Here is a 15,222-nt window from a genome sequence, read left to right on the forward strand (position 1 = left end):
GAAGAAGGGAGGTTTATATAGGAAAAATGGATTGGAGATGGATCCTATTATCATGGGAGAAGGGATTATCCCTTGACTTAGTTCGATCATTATAGGGGAAAGGAGCCCAAACTGACATCCTCGACTCCATCTGGTCAAACCATTTACCAAACTTTCATTATGAAGCTTCTAGAGCTAGAAGCTTCAACTTTTTATTTAAAAAAATTCCATAAGAGGACCGACACGACTGGAACAAAGCTTAGTCGCTCCGGTCGAGGCTAGGAGTAGTGCTAATCTCTGCACATCAGCGTAGGGGGAGACAAAGGTCATTAGCACCGGCCTCGTAAACTGGGCAAAACAAAAGTTTTAGGGGAAATGGTGCAAAAGGGAATTGATCTTCTCATGAAGAGGGACACATTGGGAGTTTCTTCATGAAGGCAAAGCATAAGGGGTTCACTGTAGAGGTCCTCCAGGATCAAGGAACGGGGAGTAGAGGGATAGTGACAAAATTTTGTGTAACAGCCCCCAAGAGGTCATGTTTTTTATCATAGATTAAAACAAGATCTCCCTCTTGGTAAGAATGAGGCTTGACCTTTTTTTTGTACTAGGATTTCACCCGGCGCTTATGGGCCTCGAGTGCCAATTTGACATCTCATTGGGTTTCATCCAGTTGATTTAGGTATAGTAGGTGCTCTTCTTCGGCAGTAGTGTCAGGCAAGACTTCAACGACAATTTGTAAGGAAGGAATCTAACACTCAATTGGTAAAATTGCTTCCAAGCCGTAAGCCAGTTGAAAAGGTGTGAAGCTCATAGCAGTCTTAACTGAAGTTCAGTATGCCCATAGTGTCGAATATAACATTCGATGCTAATAAGTTTTATGCTTCCCTAATAACTTACGAATCATGGTTTTTAAGATTCCATTGACGGCCTCTACTTTACCATTAGCTTGGGGGTATTAGGGGGATGATTGATCTTGGCGAAAACCTAACAACGATGTTAAGTCAAACATCATGTGATTATGAAAATGAGACCCATGGTCTATAATGATCGTGCGGGGTAGTGTTGATAAGATAGACAACTTCATCTGGAAGAGGATCGTGGGCTATCTTGTTAGGATCGACAATGGGAAGATCTAACAAAATTTTGGCGAAGACTACGAAATTTTTTGCCTTGGCAGCTGTGAAAACCAAATCAAATTGTTGGAGGATCACGATCCTTTTTTAATATTTCCCTCCAATTACTTGACGAGACAAAATGTGTCTCATGGGATTCTCGAAGGCGACGATAGTAATCTGTCGCAATAGTATGTAATGTCGGAAGTAGTTGACAGCAAAGACAACTGTCAATGATAGCTTTTCCACATGTGAATATCTGAGTTCGGGCCTAACCAAGACTTTCAACAGATAATATATCACATATTCACTCCAGTCATCATGAATTTGAACCAAGACCATTCCTAGAGAGGATGGCGAGGCTACCAGGTATAGAAGAAAGTTGTGTCCATAATTGGGAGCATTAAGTAGTGGGGCTGATATAGGCACCTTTTTCAAGGCATAAAATGATTGTTGAGCTTAATCATCCCACATATTCGACACTCCCTTCTTAAGTAGGCACATAAAACCTTTCGTCAACTCAGCATAGTTTATGACGAACCGTTGTGAAAAGTTTGCTTTCCCTTGCAAACGTTGGAGTTGTAGTATGGATTGTGGTTCAGGCAATTGAGTAATTTCCTTTACCTTAACGAGATCAGCCCTAATCTTGTACTTGGAGACAATGAATCCAAGTAAGAATCTAGACTCGACAAAGAAAACAGATTTATGTGGATTTAGACGTATGTTATAAAACCGAAACCTAATAAAGATGGCTCTTAAATGATCTAGGTGTTGTGCTCACTGCTTGGAATGGGCTGGAATGTTATCCAAGTAAGCTTGAATGATATTCCTATTATCGTGAAATGCATAGTCCATGGACCTTTGAAATGTTGCTCTAGCATTCTTTAAACCGAATGGGAGTTTTCGATAAGCAAAGATTCCCCATGGGAAAATGAAGACGGTTTTGTGCTGGTCTTTGGGTTTTATAGCAATCTGGTTGTAACCTGAGAATCCATCCATGAATGAAAATGATTCACAACCGACATAGTCGTCGATGAATGGTGTCAGATAATTATCCTTGGCACATGCGGCATTCAAGTCTCGATAGTCAACACATACACAGATGGTTCCTTGTTTCTTATCGATAGGAACCATATTGGAAACCCATTTTGTTAAGGGAACGTGATAGATGAAAGCAGCATGTAACAATGTTTCCACCTCAATTGTAATGGCTACCGTTTTTCAGGGGCGGACTGGTCAAAGCCTTTGGCAGATAGTTTTATCATTATCATATATCTTGATCTCATGCTCGACAATAGATGGATCTATGTCAGGAATTTCCTTGTAAGACTAAGCGAATACATCGCAGAATTCCTTAAAAAGGTAGGTGAAGCTTGCAATTTCCTGAGGATTTCAATCTGCTCTAATCTAGATGTTTTCCATGATGCCTGTCATGACAAAAATATCAATGAGCAATGTCTTTGAAATATTTCCCATGTTTCCTTACGAGTCCAAAGTTTGGATATTCGTATATGGTGAGGAAACGATTTCAGGTGTGTCAAGTGATAGGATTTGAAGAGGCATAATGTTTGAATCAGACATCGAAACACGATGGTGCGAGTCCTCCCAAGGTCGTTCTTCTAAACTCATGATTTCTCTAATAGCTTCCTCCGTATGTATGACTTGATTGGGGGGATCAAAAGAAGGAGCAATTATGGGAGGGGTAGTGGTACCGTTGGCTGTGACCAAAGTGACTGGAGATTCAGATGCAGATTGAATGGCTTGGTAGGCCAATTCAGCCAGTAACAGCGACATTTGTTCTCTGTAAGTGCCAATGTCTGATGGGGTCGGTAGGATCCAAGGATCAGTGGATTCGTGAGGAATAGATGAAACCATATTGACCGTCTGTGGAACTACTGGTGGCAGAAGAGGGAAACAACCCATCAGGGAAGAGCCCTTCAGTAGACTGGTACCAATATTGATGTAAGAGTCAGGTACACCATCCACTAAGGGTACAAAGTCGCTTGGTAACAGGGAATAATCAGGGGTGAAAAAGGACAACTGATCCACTGTGACTACCTTTCCATCCAATGGAAATAGGATGATGCAAAAGACAATAGACACAATGGCCGTCATGGCGTAAGTCAACCTGCGACCCAACAAGAGATTATAGTCGAATTTCTTTATCTATGACTTCAATGTCCATTGTCACCATTTTCCCATACAAGGTGATGGGGTAGCTAGCTAGGTAACCTTTTGGGATGAAAGTGTGGCTGTTGAAAGCTTCAATGGAATTCGACGATGGGGATAGGGTTGGAGAATCCAAAGTGAGCCAACATGAAGCCGACATTACGTAGGTAGAAGCACCTTCGTCAATGATAATTCTATGTATACCATTACCTTTTGAAAAGATTTGCACCTGAAATGCAAGCTGGTGAGAAAGGGGAGGTTTACACTTTTCCATGTCAAAAATTGCAAGCATGGAATCCTATGGTTCGATACCACCAATGGCTGAAAGCAAAGCTTTCCTTTGTGATGGACATGTTTGTAATACTTTGAGCACAAACATAGTCGTTGGCGCTTGCGCCAAGTCTTCTAAAATGATGTAGTTTTGGGCGGCACATACAAATGTATTGTGCATTGTGCATCGAAGTGCCCCTTTAGGGGGGAAAATCACAAGGTCAACAACTGGCCTTTCAATATGAAGATTGTTAGGCGGTGGATTTTGACTTGAGGAGGGTTCCTCTACATGAGCGATAGGAGCTCTATAAGATTTGGCTCTAGTTTGTAGATCTACCGTTTCAAAGGTGTAAATGGTAGAGGGTCCTTCACTAGCTGAAGGATGTTGCGAACCACCATTGCCCCCTTGTAGGGGTTGAGGTTAGTTTGCAATAAGGTGTTTCTACTATTGAGCAGGGAAAGGATTATTCAGGATAGCATGGGTCCTGCTAATATCCCTTTTAACAATGAAATATGTGCATTCCTGAAGACACGGGCAGTTATAGGTCATGTGGTCTTCGGCACAGATTTTGCAAGGGAATCTGGCGGGTTTATCCCTTCCATCGTCAGGGGGTGCAACAACCTTCTGCTTTGGGTTTTGCTACTTTGTTGATTGATCTTTAGAAGGAGTGGTATTTTTCTTATTCTTCTTGTTCGTACCAACGGGTTTTTGTGTAGACTGCATAGAGTTGATCGTAGTGGTAGGAAGAGCAATTGATTTGGTAGAGGGGTCCACTGACATCTGGGTAATGTGACAATTGATTTGTTTTACAGCAGCCCTAGAGGTTGTTTCGATAATCCCATCAGCGTGCACTTTGGGTTGCTGAGTAGTGGGAGCACCGGGAATTAAATCATATAGAGTTCCAGACTACGAATATATCATATCTAAGTGTTGGGCAAGACGTATGGATTGGTCTTTTGTGGCTGCACCACCTAAGGCGACATCCTTAGCAATTTGGGGGAGTAGAGACTTGTAGAATCAATCCGCTAAGAGATAGTCTGGGAGGGGAGCTTTGACTAACCTTCGCCTATGTCTCTATTCATGTATATGATTAGAGATGTGGGTCGCTATATCCTAATGTAATGAAGTGATGAGTTCCGTCCCAGTTTCATAGCAGATGGGTAGCTGGAAGTGCTTTAAGAATTCCATCGCTAGAGTGTCAAAGGTATTGACTGACGCATGTGGTAACTCAATGTACCACTTGGTTGCGTTGCCATTAAGGGTGCAGGGAAAAAGACGTAACTGGATACTATCATCTACCATGGAGTCAAAAACACACCATAGATGATAGGTGGTGATGTGTATACCCAGATCCTCCCCTTGTTTCCCTTCGAATTTAGGGATGTCTGTTGGTATTTTATGCAGGATTGGTGGCCAGAGTAAGTTATGATAGATGGGTTCATTTGTAAGCTTGTACAAGTTATGGATATCAAGCGTTGCCAAGAAAGGTAGACTGTGTGATGCCCCCAAATCAGACCAAGGCGATGACCTATGACTTGAGGATCCTTTTGGTCCTCCCATCGTGTTTTTCCCAATGTTATACATAGGTTGCGTGGTGTAGTAGGTGCCTTGGGGTATGGCATTGTAATGTGGATTTCCATAGGGATTGCTAGGCTAGGGGATAGAGTTGCCCCCAGGATAAGCAGTGTCCCCTTGACTCATTTGAGGTTGTGAGTAGGGTTCCCCCATGGATTGATTGGGACCTCCTTGAGGATTCTCGCTCGCCATAGAACTAACCATAAGTCCTTGACTAGCATAAGCAGTGTTCATGTCAATTAGTGACTAAGCATGTATGCCTAAAAACAGAGGGGGAACTGTTACGTTCCTGGATGGTATATGCATATTTGGGAGTGCCCGGAGATACTTTAACCTAGGGGTTAGAACTATACAATGGATGCCAACCATATTGTTGGTTGAAGGGCCATGTGTTAACTGTGCTATATTGAGCGTTATAAGGAGAATTGTATGTAGCACTTGTCGAAGGTATAGGGTTTGACACTAAAGGGGCAGAACCCATAATAGACTAGGTTCCACTCGTGGAGGGTGTCATGTTAGGGGTTGAACCTGGGACAAATGGGATAGTAGGGTTTGCCATCAAAGGTGTGGTATTGACTGTTGACTGGGGAAGTGGTGGGGGACCAAAAGTGTCCAAAAAGTCCCACGACTGTTAGTCTTCGACGGGATGGGTGGAAGTGTTCCAACTGAAGACAAAGGAGGTACAGATGAAACAGGAACCAAGAGTGGGCCCAATAGATTCATGATTGGAGGATTGTATGGAAGAAGAAATCCTTCAGTAAAGAAATCCTCTGGTAATCTTGAATCATCGGATGTCCAAACTGATTCTGTGTGAGATCTCAAAGACTAATTTCCTGAAGGCAAGGAATCTGATTCATTGGAGCATGGTGGATCCTCCAAAGTGAGTGGGAGAAGTCCTAACAGTCGTCTAGATTGACATCGAGGGCCAGATGTAGCCACGGTGGCCGATAATTTTTATAAATAAATTTTACAGTGTTGTTTATTAAAGTCTCAATGATAACACTCTGGCACCTAAAAAATAAAAAATACACTGAGTAAATCAATCAGCAAGTAGAGGGAAATGAGCCTGTCTGATAACCATCGATCATTGGAGATGAAACCTAGTATCACAATGAATAACAAAGATAGTTGGCCAAATGTATAGTTATGGTTACTCTAGAACTTCACCCAAACCTCAAATTGAGGGGCCAAGTACTCTCGTGAAGACGAGCACCCTCCCAAAAATTAAAGACAGAGTAGGTATGTCTGTGTTAGGTACCAAGGCAGCCCACCCTAGTCACCTTGTGTTAGTCCCTAAAAGTATGGCCACTAAGGATACCTCATATCACAAACACTACTGGAGGGGACATAGTCACAGATAGTACGCTATGTGTGTAGGATACCTGAGTCCCCGACTTAACTCCGATATCCCCAAAGGGATCCCCGATACATAGAATACCCAAAGGAGATGTAAGAAAAGGTGGGTTACCTTCACTTACAGTCCAATGTTGTCTCATATTTAGCTCCGCTTTTGCTAGAGTGGTCCTGGTAGTATGAGTGCAAAAGTATTTATCTCTTTAATGACACTAGTTCTGGTCTATGATCTTGGGCAGTTTACTCACACTGCCTAACCCAAGATCCTAGCCTAAACTAATGTGTCTTTACTCTAGAAAGAGTTACTGATTGATTTTATTAGGTAGATTTCAAGTGTACTTTGTTAGAGTCTTCAGTAGGGGTGTTGATGTATGAGATTTTATGGGACTCTGACTCAAATCATGTAAAGACAATGCTTGTAAATTTTCAATTTCGATGAATAAGCTGCTTTTACAAAGTGAGAGTCATTCATACATCAATATTCATTCTATGCATCCTATTCAGCACAATACTAGCATTACCAACATAACTTTTCAATGTTGACTAACAATTATTAAAACCAAATAATGCAGAACTTAACCATCTAAGCAAAAAACAATATTTTTTTCTTTTTTGTTTCTTTTATGAAAATAAAAACTTTAAGAAGAAAAGCTATTTTCTTAAAAAAAATTCTTTTAGGACACAGATTAGTAAAAAAAAACACAACTATAGATCCCTTATTAGTCCAGAAGCAAGTTTCCCAACCCTTTGAGGTCACAGACGCTGCTGTTTATCAAAAAATGGGTGACTAACACTCTGTGCTAGAGGCCACAGAGAGTTACTGGTGGCACTAATGCTCTATTTGTGAATCCACAGAGCTTTATAAAGCTCTGTTTACACTGTTAACCTATGTTAGTGAGGGAAAACACTTCAAAAAAGGGTTGTGGGGATCAGATCTAGGGCTAAGCAATGAAAGAAGAGTGTTGTAAGGTCCTGAGTGGTCAGAAAAGGTATGAAGAAGTATAGGAAGGTTTGGAAGGAGGAGGAAACTAAGAACCTTCTGGGAAAACCAAGAACTAAAGTGTAGTCCCTAGTGGAGTTGCCAATTCTGCTATAGGGATTAATGCATGGTGTATGGAGAATGAAGGAACCCTCAAGGGTCTCCCCGAGACCCTTGGTAGACTGTAAGATTATCTGCAGTTGTCATAAAGATATATGCATGTCCATAATCAATAACTAACTATCAAAGCAAGACAGATTCATTACCTCGAGTCTCCGTGTAGAGTTGTTGGAGAGTGCAAAGAAGCTAGGTCGAAGTCCCTTGAGCCGGCTCCAGATCAAGTCCTGCACATAAAAGAGATAAGCGTAATCACATCATAAAACCTTGATAATAAACGCATGAATATACAAAATACATCTAGTTGCACATAACTAAGCTACTTATGCTAAAAGACATTGAATAAACATATAAATGAATTATAGTACCAACATCACAGAGTAGACAGTATAACTGCAACTCTATATTAATGTCGAAAGAGTGATTACAACCATTGGTTGCATTAGCCTTCCCTTACCACTCCATATCCTCTCTCTCTCCCTTATTACTAACTTCTTATCCTTAAGTCTGAGACTTTGCTCGACAATCAAGTAAGTTATCCTTTCAAATGATCTGACCTCTTTCACAATAGCCCTAGCTCTGCTTATGTAGCATGCGAGGTTAGGGTTGCCAAGTTTCTCCATGAGTTTCCTTAGGTAAAAGCAATGATGTTGCCATTCTTTTGAGCTCCTTCACATTTTTCCTACTTCATTAGGATTAGAAATCCCCCAAATAGGTCAAACTTAGATGTTTCCTTTACTTTTCTGAGTTGATTGAGGAGAGAATAAAGGGATATTTCTTAGTCAATCCGCTCTTTTGACCATTATATCTTCATTAGGGTTCACTAACGCTGCTCTCGAGGTAACAAGTAGAGTTACTTGGGTCACTAATGCTCCCTTAGGCTTGCTGAGAATCTTTATAAAACATGTTGCTAGTGTATAGACAATGTTATCTTGGAAACAAGGCTTGTGAACTTGGTCATTGCTTAAATCATCATGTCTTTTCCCTCTGAACTAATGAGGAGGTCATTTTCCTGTATAACACTTGTTCCAAGATTTATAAGGCTAAAGTGATTGCCCATATAAGCATCTACAAGATCTCTAGACAAAATTTGCAGGAAAACATCTCTTTGTCATAAAAGTCTTGTTTTGTGACCAACCTGCAGTCTACAATTGTATGGATGTCTTGAGCTAGTTTTCCATTTATAATGTTGATCTGAATTGAAACAAGAATGCAAAAAATTATAGATTTAGCCATAATTACAGAGAGCAGTAGAAATAACACTTCATTTCATTAATGTAAAATACTGAAATATGCTTACAAACAAAAAAGGAAATAAGCTAGCTCGGGCGATGGTAGCTTATCTCTGAGGAGAGATTTGGAGGCTACATGCCTCTGAACTGTGTTACAATGAGGCTCAAAGGCCTATTTATTGTTGAGAAATAATGGAAAACCCTAAACATCCAAAATCCTAATCCTAGGAGATGAAGCGCCAAACTATGGGCCCCGTTTGGGTAAATTGGTACGTCAACTTCCTGGGGTCATAACTTTGGCATACAAACTCCATTTGAAATTCACATTACCTCATTAGAAAGATCTATCTAAGGACTACAAATTTTGAATGAGAAACATCAATCTATGACCCATGTTGCTCTTGGTTTTCCCAAAAAACATTGTTTAGGGCCTCAAATGAATCCAGAAGTTCTGGACCCGAAAAACTACCAAATATAGTAGATTGTGCTACAATTAAGGAAACTGAAAAACTGAAAGAGACAGTTGTGGGGGTCCAAGTGGGATAGGTGGGTGGCCACCAACATCCACCTGGTATTAGAAAATTATATATTACGGAGCAATGGAACACATAAAATATTGCAGAAATATAAACACAGAAAACGCACAAAACAAGAGAGACACAGATATACGTGGTTCACCTAGTTTGGGCTACGTCCACCCCGAACATCCAGTCCTTCCCTTTTATTATCTAGCAAAATGAAGAGACACAATCTACAACAAATCCGCTGTAATATCCTATGTTTTCTATCACAGTCTCACCTCTCCGTTTCTCGCTCACAGAATACACATCTATATCTCAGCCTCCAATACAATACCCTCATACAAAGAGAGGGGTTGCCTTCTAGGGCAAAAAACCCTAAACTAAACATAAGTTCTACTGTTAGATCATCTGCCTAATGAACGGCCCAGTTTGACTAGAAATTACTATACTTTTACAAGGCAATTTTACATTTGTTTTTAGCCGATCCCCCCCGGACCCCGCGGGGGGGACAAGTCCCCCTCGCACCCCCCCGCGTGGAGGGGTGTACAAGACTTCCTGGGGTATACATCCGGCTAAAACAAAGACCTTTGAACAATCATGCTCCACACACAACACCTGGATCATTCCTCCCCCCTTAGGAAGTAATGGTCCGCATTGTGTTTAGTGCCTCCATGAGATGGGAAGCTTCTGTTGAACTTGGTCCCTAATGAGCTGTTTTGCAATCTCTAATGTGTCTAGTAATGGTGGGAAGCATGGTCAAAGGAGGTCTACATTGAACACTCGGTACAAGCTAAGGAATGGGGAAATGTTGTGCTCCAAAGCACTGTTTCCCACAACCTTGGTAATGGTGTAAGGACCATATCGAAGTGGTCTGAGCTTCCAATGGGCTCTTGTAAGGCATTCTTTCTGCAAATGCAACCAGGCTTTGTCGCCGACTTGAAACTGGTGTGGCATACGATGTTGATAATGTCACTACTTGTAGTTGGCATTTTCCAGAATGGAGCAGCGATAAATCATCCTGTTGGGTAGAGGTTCTCTAGGAGTCAGATCAAACAAATGTTTGACCTGATAGTGCAATGGTACCCCTGTGGGTAAGGAGAAGATGTTCTTTATTCTTTCATGACCATATCCACATGCTTCTACTGTGTGGAGGAACCCTTCCCAGGGGCCATGGATGTGGTTACAATATTCCCCTTACTTTGAGAGTGAACTAGAAAGAAAATGAATTTCTTAGTCTGGGAGATGATCTTACTACATTTCTCAGTAGAGATCAAAGAGGTGGTGGTAGGTGGGGCTACCTTCGGTGTCCTATATATTGAATTACCCAAAGAAAAAATAACAACACAAGGCCTTGACTCATACAAAGCATGTCACTTCCATAAGTATGGTTGCCCTAATAATACATCACAAACATAAAGAGGTGCAACATCACACAATTCCTCATTTGTGAAGGGCTTGATGTTGTAGGGAAGGCAACAATACTGGCAGACTCAGAGATCTCATCCTTAGTGAAGCCACCCGATGTTGTACAGTTGTGAGTGTGGTATGGTTAGCGGGCCCAACTGCTTCACGAAATTTATTGAAATGATGTTCTTTTGGCTACCATTGTCGACAATGAATTGTAGCGGCAAACCCTTACCCACCTTTGCGAGTGGAAAGGACGCTCTCCCTCCTCTAGTTCTTCAGGTTCATTCTTCTAGATCTTAGTGGTGGAAATAGTGGCACTGGGCTCTGCATCAATGATCTGATTCTCTTATCCATTCTTCTTGTCAGGTTCTGACTCAAGGTCGGAATATGCATCTAATTCTGAAGCCTTCAACTCGGCCACCAGTGACTGCTTGGCCTGACACTCACTTGTGTTATGAGTGGGGCTCTTATGGAACTCACACCACTTTCCTGTTTCCTTCTTTGACTTCATGGTGTTGTTCTTTTCTTGTGGATTCGACGGGTTTTCTTGGGGCACACCATCTTAGATTTGTCCTCAGTTCTACGGTTTGGGGAAGCCTTTCCCTTGCTTTGGATTTGCGGATCCAAAGTCTCGGTTCTTCTGTATAAACTTATGCTTCATCTTGACAGTGTATCAATACATTATGCCAAGCGAGGAGATGTCTAGGAACTCCATTTCGTTCTGGATGTACCTGTGTAGGCAATCATGTTAATTAAGTACCAAATGTTTCTTAGAATCCTTAATACCCAACTTCGTGCGAAGGGTATGAAAAACATTGGTAAACTCTGGCACATCTTGGTACCTTCCCTGCCACAGTGTGGTCCATTATCCTCATAGCTTACGACATGGTAGTACTGCTCCTTGATGGCATCCCAAAATGAATTTCAGGTGGGTGCGGCTGAAAATAGTGAGGCCGTACTTTCATTTTTCTGCTCGCATTAGGTTTCCCACCAGTCCTTGACATGGGGGGTGGCTTTAAGGAGCGTGAAAGTAATCTTTTCCTAGCTGGAAAAATCATGAATGGAAAAATACCCTTCTAGCATATTTAACTATTTATCTATGGCATCTACATCTATCTAACCCTTGAATATGGGTATTTCAAAGTTAACTTGTACCTTAAAGGGTGTGGTGTTTCCAGAGTAGCTGCATCACCCCTGGGTAGCCACTGAAGGATTTGGGCAAAGTTGTCCATCATCACATTCCTTTGTCGCTCGAGGGCTTCTTCGAGCAATATTTTGATAGGATCTCTTGCCCCCTCGTATTTTTTTCAATATCCATGGGAGGCCATTGGGATTTGTGAGGCTGGCCTTGCAAAGATTCGACTAGTTCATGCCCTAACTCCTTATATCCTGACCTTGTTGGGGACATGCAAAGAAAAATAGAGAAAAAGAAGACCACTTTAATACCACTGATCAAGATTTAAATAGGAATGTAACAAATTACAGATATAGCCATAAATATAGAGATGCAGTAGAAATAACACTTCATTTCATTAATGTAAAATAATGAAATATGCTTACAAACAGAAATTGAAATAAACTAGCTTGGGCGATGGTATCTTATCTCTAAGGAGAGATGTAGAAGCTAAATGCCTCTGAACTGTTTCACAATGAGGTTTGAAGGCCTATTTATTGTTGAGAAGCAATGGAAAACCCTAAACATTCAAAAACTTAACCCTAGGAGATGAAGCGCCAAACTATAGGTCTTGTTTGGGTAAATTGGTACATCAACTTCTTGGGGTCGTAACTTTGGCATACGATCTTCGTTTGACGTGCATAATACCTCGTCAGAAAGATCTATTCAAGGACTACAACGTTTATATGAGTAACACCAAGTAATGACCGATGTTGCTTCCAATTTTACCAAAAAAGTCATTTAGGGCCTCAAAACGGCTCCGGAAGTTCAAGACCTGAAAAAATGCCAAAAATAGTAAATTGTGCTACAATTAAAGAAATTGAAAAATTGAAAGAGACAGTTGTGGGGATCCAAGTGGGATAGGTGGGTGGCCACCAACATCCACCTAGATCAAATGTAGATGTAGGAGCTAGATGATGGTAATGATTTTGCATGGTATTGCTCACACAAAATCAATATTGCAAGGCCCCAAAGAAAACTAAAATCTTGTATTCCCAATTGAACCATGATCCAACCAGACGTGTTAGTATCTAGTGAATTCATTTCTTTGGTATTTTGGGTGTAAGGTTTTCCATTCCCAAACTTTGTTGGGGTTGCATCCAAAACACTAGATTGAAGAATAATTGGTCTGACTTCATGTAGATATGGTAGCACAACTGATCCAATGGCTATTGATTGAGTTCCATCCAGAAATAGCTTGTATTCCTTTGATAACACACACATATGTAGAAGTGTATGATTTTGGAGAATCCAAATCCAACATTATTCAAGGAGGGTTGGGTCATTTGAAAAAAATGGTACAAATACCTGATATTCTGTAATGTCAAACTTGCTCTTCATGCAACATTATGCATATGCCTTGACAACTGTGTGAGCTGCAAGAAGTCTTATTTTCACCTTACATCCAATCTGGTTTACAAATGAAGTGTAATAGAGGCCTCCAGATGTTAAAAGTGGTGACGCAACAAAATTTTGGTTCTGCCCTCTTTAGCACACAGAGGAAACCAGCTGCACATTAGCATCATATACCTCTTAACCATTCACTAGGTCTACACAGTTAAACTTGTAAGATGCCAATAGTATTAGAAAATATTCATGATAGGCAACACTTTATTTGACTTTGAACTAGTAGAATTATACCTATCAGCAGCAAAAAGCCCCATGAGGTTCTTTTCATTTTATGCCCAGAATATGTCAGAATAGGGTTGTAATGTACACTTTTTGTACTTGTTTCCAGGTTCCAAGGCTTGAGTGTACCATCAATTGAAGTTGAGGCAAGGTTGGTTGAATCAAGAGACTTGATATTATCCATAGTTTTCCTATGATGTGCCAAAATGCACCATGGTGTTTTTATCTTTCGAATATTGTCACAATATATTTTATAATCTATAGATCTAGATGCAAGTAGCCAATGCAGAGCCTGGTGGAAACTAAAGAACACTTTCTTCCTGATTAATATTTCAAAGTTTCACATAGCCATCACTCATTTTCACAATGCTCATTTCCAATAAACCATTGCAATTTGTTAGACTGTCAGGCCTTTTTGATTTCTTAGGAATGGGTTCCAGTATGTTGGTTTCAGATTTTTCCATTATTTTGATATCATATACTACCATATCATTTTACTTGCATTTGTTGAGAAACCATGAGCCACTTAACTTGCAGGATTGGGAAAATTTGTAGTGTCTATGTATAATGATCCACCTCTTGTGGATTATGGGACTTTAGCTTCTTTGCCTCCAAAACATCTATAGAATGACCCACCTCCGTAGTTGAGAAATCCTTAGAGAGACTACAACCTCACATTTTAAGCATATATCTTCCCTTGCCTCGATCATAAACTATAATTGTGCTGTCAGATAATTGAGTAGAAGGATTTTGGTCAACAAATAATGAAACTAATTTGTCTATCCTATACTTTTCTTCAACAGGAAAAATTCCTCCAAATTTGTCCTTGATATCTCGATCTTGGACTTCACCTTCAAATATAGGTGTTGTCTCTTTTGTAGGATTTAACATCTTTCCCATACCTTTATTTACCTTTTGGCTCCCTCTAAATGGATTTTTCAAAGCTTCAACTACATCTAGATCCTCTACAGAATCAACTGCTTCCATGTCTTCATCCTTATCTGTCTTCTCAACTAAATGTACTAAGCCTTCAGTCCTACTTGTATCAACTTCAGGTTTGTCATTACTTCTTCCCTTCTTGGCAACCCTTGATGATACCCAGGCTTCCAAGAGTTCTGTTACCTTTATGAAGGCTTGGCTATAGTCTTCAAATTTTTTATTTGGAAACATTTTTTTTCTTCCTAGTTACCTTAGACCTTTTTATTCTAGTTCCAGAATTCCTTTTCAATATGTTCTAGTTCCATAGTTGGCCAGGAGCATGCTCTGATACCATTGTGATGTACCAATTCTAAATTATGCAATTTTTTCCTTCATAAACAAACTTTCTTTGAAAAATTTTTACAAACAGTTAGAGTGCAATAATTTCATCAAACACTTGGCATGCATAGTAAGGGAAATACTACAACAAGAGGAAATAAGAGGCAATCATTAATTTTATTGCTTAATTTAGAAAGCTATTACAATATAGGAAGATCAAGGAAACTGGAGCTTCACTTGGTGACAACTTTTGACCAATCTCGGCCCACTGGTATAAATTGGTATAAACTCAGAAAGAAGGTACAAAATGTTAGCCTCCTTCAGAAATTCCGAACCCTTTAATGATGTTTCTCAACAAAAATAATTTGGCCTCAAATTTCTGTAGGAAACATACGTATTATCTTAGCTTCAAAATATGATGATTGATCTCCAATCTATCCTCTTGAA

General features: G+C 40.4%; 1 pseudogene; it reads right to left on the reverse strand.

The window, feature by feature from the left end:
* The window catches only part of LOC149240526 (DNA mismatch repair protein MSH5-like), a 32,238-nt pseudogene extending 17,550 nt beyond the window's left edge, over positions 1-14,688 (reverse strand).
* Positions 14,689-15,222: the final 534 nt, after the last annotated feature.

Source organism: Pinus tabuliformis, chromosome 8 (genome assembly GCF_031772625.1).
Source record: "Pinus tabuliformis cultivar Carrire ecotype Pingquan chromosome 8, CPIR1, whole genome shotgun sequence".
Classification (NCBI taxonomy): Eukaryota; Viridiplantae; Streptophyta; class Pinopsida; order Pinales; family Pinaceae; genus Pinus; species Pinus tabuliformis.